General features: G+C 35.6%; 1 long non-coding RNA gene across 1 annotated transcript; it reads left to right on the plus strand.

Annotated features, from left to right (window-relative positions):
* The first annotated feature begins 338 nt into the window (after positions 1 to 338).
* Positions 339 to 2,287, plus strand: LOC125687847 (uncharacterized). Its single transcript, XR_007374444.1, has 2 exons — positions 339 to 468; positions 1,865 to 2,287. It is a non-coding gene; the product is annotated as an uncharacterized LOC125687847 (long non-coding RNA).
* The last annotated feature ends 7,764 nt before the right edge of the window (positions 2,288 to 10,051 follow it).

Below are 10,051 nucleotides of genomic sequence, written 5' to 3' on the forward strand. Positions count from 1 at the left end.
ATAAGCGATATTTAAGGTTAAAAACAGGGATTTCTATGAAAATAAGCGATATTTTAGGGGAAAAACAGGGATTTCTATGAAAATAAGCGATAATTTAGGGGAAAAACAGGGATTTCTATGAAAATAAGCGATATTTAAGGGGAAAAAACGGGGATTTCTATGAAAATAAGCGATATTTAAGGTTAAAAACAGGGATTTCTATGAAAATAAGCGATATTTTAGGGGAAAAACAGGGATTTCTATGAAAATAAGCGATATTTCAGGTTAAAAACAGGGATTTCTATGAAAATAAGCGATAGTTAAGGTTAAAAACAGGGATTTCTATGAAAATAAGCGATATTTTAGGGGAAAAACAGGGATTTCTATGAAAATAAGCGATATTTTAGGGGAAAAACAGGGATTTCCATGAAAATAAGCGATATTTAAGGTTAAAAATAGGGATTTCTATGAAAATAAGCGATATTTAAGGTTAAAAACAGGGATTTCTATGAAAATAAGCGATATTTTAGGGGAAAAACAGGGATTTCCATGAAAATAAGCGATATTTTAGGGGAAAAACAGGGATTTCGATGAAAATAAGCGATATTTTAGGGGAAAAACAAAGATTTCCATGAAAATAAGCGATATTTTAGGGGAAAAACAGAGATTTCTATGAAAATAAGCGATATTTAAGGTTAAAAACAGGGATTTCTATGAAAATAAGCGATATTTAAGGTTAAAAACTGGGATTTCCATGAAAATAAGCGATATTTAAGGTTAAAAACAGGGATTTCCATCAAAATAAGCGATATTTTAGGGGAAAAACAGGGATTTCTATGAAAATAAGCGATATTTTAGGGGAAAAACAGGGATTTCGATGAAAATAAGCGATATTTTAGGGGAAAAACAGGGATTTCTATGAAAATAAGCGATATTTTAGGGGAAAAACAGGGATTTCTATGAAAATAAGCGATATTTTAGGGGAAAAACAGGGATTTCGATGAAAATAAGCGATATTTTAGGGGAAAAACAGGGATTTCGATGAAAATAAGCGATATTTTAGGGGAAAAACAGGGATTTCTATGAAAATAAGCGATATTTTAGGGGAAAAACAGGGATTTCCATGAAAATAAGCGATATTTTAGGGGAAAAAACAGGGATTTCTATGAAAATAAGCGATATTTTAGGGGAAAAACAGGGATTTCGATGAAAATAAGCGATATTTTAGGGGAAAAACAGGGATTTCTATGAAAATAAGCGATATTTTAGGGGAAAAACAGGGATTTCTATGAAAATAAGCGATATTTTAGGGGAAAAACAGGGATTTCGATGAAAATAAGCGATATTTAAGGGGAACAACAGGGATTTCTATGAAAATAAGCGATATTTTAGGGGAAAAACAGGGATTTCGATGAAAATAAGCGATATTTTAGGGGAACAACAGGGATTTCGATGAAAATAAGCGATATTTTAAGGGAAAAAACAGGGATTTCGATGAAAATAAGCGATATTTTAGGGGAAAAACAGGGATTTCCATGAAAATAAGAGATATTTTAAGTGAACAACGGGGATTTCGATGAAAATAAGCGATATTTTAGGGGAAAAACAGGGATTTCTATGAAAATAAGCGATATTTAAGGGGAAAATCAGGGATTTCTATGAAAATAAGCGATATTTCAGGTTAAAAACAGGGATTTTGATGAAAATAAGCGATATTTAAGGTTAAAAACAGGGATTTCTATGAAAATAAGCGATATTTCAGGTTAAAAACAGGGATTTCTATGAAAATAAGCGATAGTTAAGGTTAAAAACAGGGATTTCTATGAAAATAAGCGATATTTTAGGGGAAAAACAGGGATTTCTATGAAAATAAGCGATATTTTAGGGGAAAAACAGGGAATTCCATGAAAATAAGCGATATTTAAGGTTAAAAATAGGGATTTCTATGAAAATAAGCGATATTTTAGGGGAAAAACAGGGATTTCCATGAAAATAAGCGATATTTTAGGGGAAAAACAGGGATTTCTATGAAAATAAGCGATATTTTAGGGGAAAAACAGGGATTTCTATGAAAATAAGCGATATTTAAGGTTAAAAACAGGGATTTCTATGAAAATAAGCGATATTTTAGGGGAAAAACAGGGATTTCCATGAAAATAAGCGATATTTTAGGGGAAAAACAGGGATTTCTATGAAAATAAGCGATATTTAAGGTTAAAAACAGGGATTTCTATGAAAATAAGCGATATTTCAGGTTAAAAACAGGGATTTCTATGAAAATAAGCGATATTTTAGGGGAAAAACAGGGATTTCTATGAAAATAAGCGATATTTTAGGGGAAAAACAGGGATTTCCATGAAAATAAGCGATATTTTAGGTTAAAAATAGGGATTTCGATGAAAATAAGCGATATTTTAGGGGAAAAACAGGGATTTCTATGAAAATAAGCGATATTTTAGGGGAAAAACAGGGATTTCGATGAAAATAAGCGATATTTTAGGGGAACAACAGGGATTTCTATGAAAATAAGCGATATTTTAGGGGAAAAACAGGGATTTCCATGAAAATAAGCGATATTTTAGGGGAAAAACAGGGATTTCTATGAAAATAAGCGATATTTTTGGGGAAAAACAGGGATTTGTATGAAAATAAGCGATATTTTAGGTTAAAAACAGGGATTTCTATGAAAATAAGCGATATTTAAGGTTAAAAACAGGGATTTCTATGAAAATAAGCGATATTTTAGGGGAAAAACAGGGATTTCGATGAAAATAAGCGATATTTTAGGGGAACAACAGGGATTTCGATGAAAATAAGCGATATTTAAGGTTAAAAACAGGGATTTCTATGAAAATAAGCGATATTTTAGGGGAAAAACAGGGATTTCTGTGAAAATAAGCGATATTTTAGGGGAAAAACAGGGATTTCTATGAAAATAAGCGATATTTTAGGGGAAAAACAGGGATTTCTATGAAAATAAGCGATATTTTAGGGGAAAAACAGGGATTTCTATGAAAATAAGCGATATTTTAAGGGAACAACACGGATTTCTATGAAAATAAGCGATATTTAAGGTTAAAAACAGGGATTTCTATGAAAATAAGCGATATTTTAGGGGAAAAACAGGGATTTCCATGAAAATAAGCGATATTTAAGGTTAAAAACAGGGATTTCTATGAAAATAAGCGATATTTTAGGGGAAAAACAGGGATTTCTATGAAAATAAGCGATATTTTAGGGGAAAAAACAGGGATTTCTATGAAAATAAGCGATATTTTAGGGGAACAACACGGATTTCTATGAAAATAAGCGATATTTAAGGTTAAAAACAGGGATTTCTATGAAAATAAGCGATATTTTAGGGGAAAAACAGGGATTTCCATGAAAATAAGCGATATTTCAGGTTAAAAACAGGGATTTCTATGAAAATAAGCGATATTTTAGGGGAAAAACAGGGATTTCTATGAAAATAAGCGATATTTTAGGGGAAAAACAGGGATTTCTATGAAAATAAGCGATATTTTAGGGGAAGAACAGGGATTTCTATGAAAATAAGCGATATTTTAGGGGAAAAACAGGGATTTCTATGAAAATAAGCGATATTTTAGGGGAACAACACGGATTTCTATGAAAATAAGCGATATTTAAGGTTAAAAACAGGGATTTCTATGAAAATAAGCGATATTTAAGGTTAAAAACAGGGATTTCTATGAAAATAAGCGATATTTAAGGGGAAAAACAGGGATTTCTATGAAAATAAGCGATATTTTAAGGGAAAAACAGGGATTTCCATGAAAATAAGCGATATCTTAGGGGAAAAACAGGGATTTCTATGAAAATAAGCGATATTTTAGGGGAAAAACAGGGATTTCCAAGAAAATAAGCGATATTTTAGGGGAAAAACAGGGATTTTTATGAAAATAAGCGATATTTCATGTTAAAAACAGGGATTTCTATGAAAATAAGTGATATTTTAGGGGAAAAACAGGGATTTCTATGAAAATAAGCGATATTTTAGGGGAAAAACAGGGATTTCTATGAAAATAAGCGATATTTTAGGGGAAAAACAGGGATTTCTATGAAAATAAGCGATATTTAAGGGGAAAAACAGGGATTTCTATGAAAATAAGCGATATTTGAGGGGAACAACAGGGATTTCCATGAAAATAAGCAATATTTTAAGGGAAAAACAGGGATTTCTATGAAAATAAGCGATATTTAAGGTTAAAAACAGGGATTTCTATGAAAATAAGCGATATTTAAGGTTAAAAACAGGGATTTCTATGAAAATAAGCGATATTTTAGGGGAAAAACAGGGATTTCTATGAAAATAAGCGATATTTTAGGGGAAAAACAGGGATTTCTATGAAAATAAGCGATATTTAAGGGGAAAAATATTTTCATAGAAATCCCTGTTTTTAACCTTAAATATCGCTTATTTTCATAGAAATCGCTGTTTTTAACCTTAAATATCGCTTATTTTCATAGAAATCCGTGTTTTTAACCTTAAATATCGCTTATTTTCATAGAAATCCCTGTTTTTAACCTTAAATATCGCTTATTTTCATAGAAATCCCTGTTTTTAACCTGAAATATCACTTATTTTCATAGAAATCCCTGTTTTTAACCTTAAATATCGCTTATTTTCATAGAAATCCCTGTTTTTCCCCTAAAATATCGCTTATTTTCATAGAAATCCCTGTTTTTCCCCTCAAATATCGCTTATTTTCATAGAAATCCCTGTTTTTCCCCTAAAATATCGCTTATTTTCATAGAAATCCCTGTTTTTCCGCTAAAATATCGCTTATTTTCATAGAAATCCCTGTTTTTCCCCTCAAATATCGCTTATTTTCATAGAAATCCCTGTTTTTCCCCTGAAATATCGCTTGGGGGATGGTGGCACCCATGGTTGATGATGGCACCCAAGAATGGATCCAGGACCCCGATTTTGGCGCCCGTGGGTGATGGTGGCACCCAACAGCGGATCTAGGACCCATATTTTGGCACCCATGGGTGATGGTGGCACCCATGGTTGATGATGGCACCCAAGAGTGGATCCAGGACCCAGATTTTGGCACCCAATGAGGATGGTGGCACCCAGGGTTGATGATGGCACCCAAGAGTGGAGGCAGGACCCAGATATTGGCACCCAATGAGGATGGTGGCACCCAAGAATGGATCCAGGACCCAGATTTTGGCACCCATGGGTGATGGTGGCACCCAACAGCGGATCTAGGACCCATATTTTGGCACCTATGGGGGATGGTGGCACCCATGGGAGATGTTGGCACCCATGAATGGATCCAGGACCCAGATTTTGGCACCCATGGGGGATTTTGGCACCCAAGAATGGATCCAGGACCCAGATTTTGGCACCCATGGGGGATTTTGGCACCCAAGAATGGATCCAGGACCCAGATTTTGGCACCCATGGGGGATGGTGGCACCCAAGAGTGGATCCAGGACCCAACCCCCCCCCCATCCAGGAACCCCCCCAAAAAAGCCCCATTTTGACCCCAATCCGCCCTGGTTTCACCCCAAAAATGAGCCCCAATAAAAACCAAGGAGCAGCTCAACAATTCCACCTGCAACTTTATTGTCCAAACTGCGCGGGGCACCCATGGGTGACAGCATTGGATGTTGGGGGCACCCATGGGTGACGGTGACAACTCAGGGGGTTGGGGGCACCCATGGGTGACACCGGAGGGTTTGGGGACACCTAAAGGTGACACCTGAGGGTGTTGGGGGCACCTAAAGGTGACACTTGAAGGTGTTGGGGGCACCCATGGGTGACGGTGACACCTGAGGGTGTTGGGGACACCCAGAGGTGACAGCAATGGGTGTTGGGGGCACCTAAAGGTGACACCTGAGGGTGTTGGGGGCACCCATGGGTGACGGCGTTGGGTGCTGGGGGCACCCATGGGTGACAGTGTTGGGTGTTGGGGGCACCCATGGGTGACGGCGTTGGGTGCTGGAGACACCCATGGGTGACGGTGACACCTGAGGGTGTTGGGGACACCTAAAGGTGATACTGGAGGGTGTTGGGGGCACCCATGGGTGACGGTGACACCTCAGGGGGTTGGGGACACCTAAAGGTGACACCATTGGGTTTTGGGGGCACCCATGGGTGACGGCATTGAATGCTGGGGGCACCCACAGGTGACGGTGTTGGGGGCACCCATGGGTGACGGTGACACCTGAGGGTGTTGGGGACACCTAAAGGTGACAGCAATGGGTGTTGGGGGAAGCCATGGGTGACAGCGTTGGGTGCTGGGGACACCCATGGGTGACGATGTTGAAGACACCGAAAGGTGACACCTGAGGGGGTTGGGGACACCCATGGGTGGTGGCGTTGGGTGTTGGGGGCACCCATGGGTGACACCTGAGGGGGTTGGGGACACCTAAAGGTGACACCATTGGGTTTTGGGGGCACCCATGGGTGACGGCGTTGGGGGCACCCATGGGTGACAGCAATGGGTGTTGGGGGCACCCATGGGTGATGGTGACACCTGAGGGGGTTGGGGGCACCCATGGGTGACAGCGTTGGGTGCTGGGGGCACCCATGGGTGACAGTGACACCTGAGGGGGTAGGGGGCACCTAAAGATGACAGCAATGTGTGTTGGGGGCACCCATGGGTGACGGTGACAGTATAGGGCGTCATTTCTTGGCCAGCTTGGCCTGTTTGTGCTTCGGAGGAGCCCAGCGCAGGCAGATGGAATTTAAGGTTAAAAACAGGGATTTCTATGAAAATAAGCGATATTTAAGGTTAAAAACAGGGATTTCTATGAAAATAAGCGATATTTTAGGTTAAAAACAGGGATTTCTATGAAAATAAGCGATATTTAAGGTTAAAAACAGGGATTTCTATGAAAATAAGCGATATTTAAGGTTAAAAACAGGGATTTCTATGAAAATAAGCGATATTTAAGGTTAAAAACAGGGATTTCTATGAAAATAAGCGACATTTTAGGGGAAAAACAGGGATTTCCATGAAAATAAGCGATATTTAAGGGGAAAAACAGGGATTTCTATGAAAATAAGCGATATTTAAGGTTAAAAACAGGGATTTCTATGAAAATAAGCGATATTTAAGGTTAAAAACAGGGATTTCTATGAAAATAAGCGATATTTAAGGTTAAAAACAGGGATTTCTATGAAAATAAGCGATATTTAAGGTTAAAAACAGGGATTTCTATGAAAATAAGCGATATTTAAGGTTAAAAACAGGGATTTCTATGAAAATAAGCGATATTTAAGGTTAAAAACAGGGATTTCGATGAAAATAAGCGATATTTTAGGGGAAAAACAGGGATTTCTATGAAAATAAGCGATATTTTAGGTTAAAAACAGGGATTTCTATGAAAATAAGCGATATTTAAGGTTAAAAACAGGGATTTCTATGAAAATAAGCGATATTTAAGGTTAAAAACAGGGATTTCTATGAAAATAAGCGATATTTAAGGTTAAAAACAGGGATTTCTATGAAAATAAGCGATATTTTAGGGGAAAAACAGGGATTTCTATGAAAATAAGCGATATTTTAGGGGAAAAACAGGGATTTCTATGAAAATAAGCGATATTTAAGGGGAAAAACAGGGATTTCTATGAAAATAAGCGATATTTAAGGTTAAAAACAGGGATTTCTATGAAAATAAGCAATATTTAAGGTTAAAAACAGGGATTTCTATGAAAATAAGCGATATTTAAGGTTAAAAACAGGGATTTCTATGAAAATAAGCGATATTTAAGGTTAAAAACAGGGATTTCTATGAAAATAAGCGATATTTAAGGTGAAAAACAGGGATTTCTATGAAAATAAGCGATATTTAAGGTGAAAAACAGGGATTTCTATGAAAATAAGCGATATTTAAGGTTAAAAACAGGGATTTCTATGAAAATAAGCGATATTTAAGGTTAAAAACAGGGATTTCTATGAAAATAAGCGATATTTAAGGTTAAAAACAGGGATTTCTATGAAAATAAGCGACATTTTAGGGGAAAAACAGGGATTTCTATGAAAATAAGCGATATTTTAGGGGAAAAACAGGGATTTCTATGAAAATAAGCGACATTTTAGGGGAAAAACAGGGATTTCTATGAAAATAAGCGATATTTAAGGGGAAAAACAGGGATTTCTATGAAAATAAGCGATATTTTAGGGGAAAAACAGGGATTTCTATGAAAATAAGCGACATTTTAGGGGAAAAACAGGGATTTCTATGAAAATAAGCGATATTTAAGGGGAAAAACAGGGATTTCTATGAAAATAAGCGATATTTAAGGTTAAAAACAGGGATTTCTATGAAAATAAGCGATATTTAAGGTTAAAAACAGGGATTTCTATGAAAATAAGCGATATTTAAGGTTAAAAACAGGGATTTCTATGAAAATAAGCGATATTTAAGGTTAAAAACAGGGATTTCTATGAAAATAAGCGATATTTTAGGGGAAAAACAGGGATTTCTATGAAAATAAGCGATATTTTAGGGGAAAAACAGGGATTTCTATGAAAATAAGCGATATTTAAGGGGAAAAACAGGGATTTCTATGAAAATAAGCGATATTTAAGGTTAAAAACAGGGATTTCTATGAAAATAAGCGATATTTAAGGTTAAAAACAGGGATTTCTATGAAAATAAGCGATATTTAAGGTTAAAAACAGGGATTTCTATGAAAATAAGCGATATTTAAGGTTAAAAACAGGGATTTCTATGAAAATAAGCGATATTTAAGGTGAAAAACAGGGATTTCTATGAAAATAAGCGATATTTAAGGTGAAAAACAGGGATTTCTATGAAAATAAGCGATATTTTAGGGGAAAAACAGGGATTTCTATGAAAATAAGCGATATTTTAGGGGAAAAACAGGGATTTCTATGAAAATAAGCGATATTTAAGGGGAAAAACAGGGATTTCTATGAAAATAAGCGATAATTAAGATTAAAAACAGGGATTTCTATGAAAATAAGCGATATTTAAGGGGAAAAACAAGGATTTCTATGAAAATAAGCGATATTTTAGGGGAAAAACAGGGATTTCTATGAAAATAAGCGATATTTTAGGGGAAAAACAGGGATTTCTATGAAAATAAGCGATATTTAAGGTTAAAAACAGGGATTTCTATGAAAATAAGCGATATTTAAGGTTAAAAACAGGGATTTCTATGAAAATAAGCGACATTTTAGGGGAAAAACAGGGATTTCTATGAAAATAAGCGATATTTTAGGGGAAAAACAGGGATTTCTATGAAAATAAGCGACATTTTAGGGGAAAAACAGGGATTTCTATGAAAATAAGCGATATTTAAGGGGAAAAACAGGGATTTCTATGAAAATAAGCGATATTTTAGGGGAAAAACAGGGATTTCTATGAAAATAAGCGACATTTTAGGGGAAAAACAGGGATTTCTATGAAAATAAGCGATATTTAAGGGGAAAAACAGGGATTTCTATGAAAATAAGCGATATTTAAGGTTAAAAACAGGGATTTCTATGAAAATAAGCGATATTTAAGGTTAAAAACAGGGATTTCTATGAAAATAAGCGATATTTAAGGTTAAAAACAGGGATTTCTATGAAAATAAGCGATATTTAAGGTTAAAAACAGGGATTTCTATGAAAATAAGCGATATTTTAGGGGAAAAACAGGGATTTCTATGAAAATAAGCGATATTTTAGGGGAAAAACAGGGATTTCTATGAAAATAAGCGATATTTAAGGGGAAAAACAGGGATTTCTATGAAAATAAGCGATATTTAAGGTTAAAAACAGGGATTTCTATGAAAATAAGCGATATTTAAGGTTAAAAACAGGGATTTCTATGAAAATAAGCGATATTTAAGGTTAAAAACAGGGATTTCTATGAAAATAAGCGATATTTAAGGTTAAAAACAGGGATTTCTATGAAAATAAGCGATATTTAAGGTGAAAAACAGGGATTTCTATGAAAATAAGCGATATTTAAGGTGAAAAACAGGGATTTCTATGAAAATAAGCGATATTTTAGGGGAAAAACAGGGATTTCTATGAAAATAAGCGATATTTTAGGGGAAAAACAGGGATTTCTATGAAAA

This window comes from Lagopus muta, unplaced genomic scaffold, assembly GCF_023343835.1.
Source record: "Lagopus muta isolate bLagMut1 unplaced genomic scaffold, bLagMut1 primary scaffold_92, whole genome shotgun sequence".
Classification (NCBI taxonomy): Eukaryota; Metazoa; Chordata; class Aves; order Galliformes; family Phasianidae; genus Lagopus; species Lagopus muta.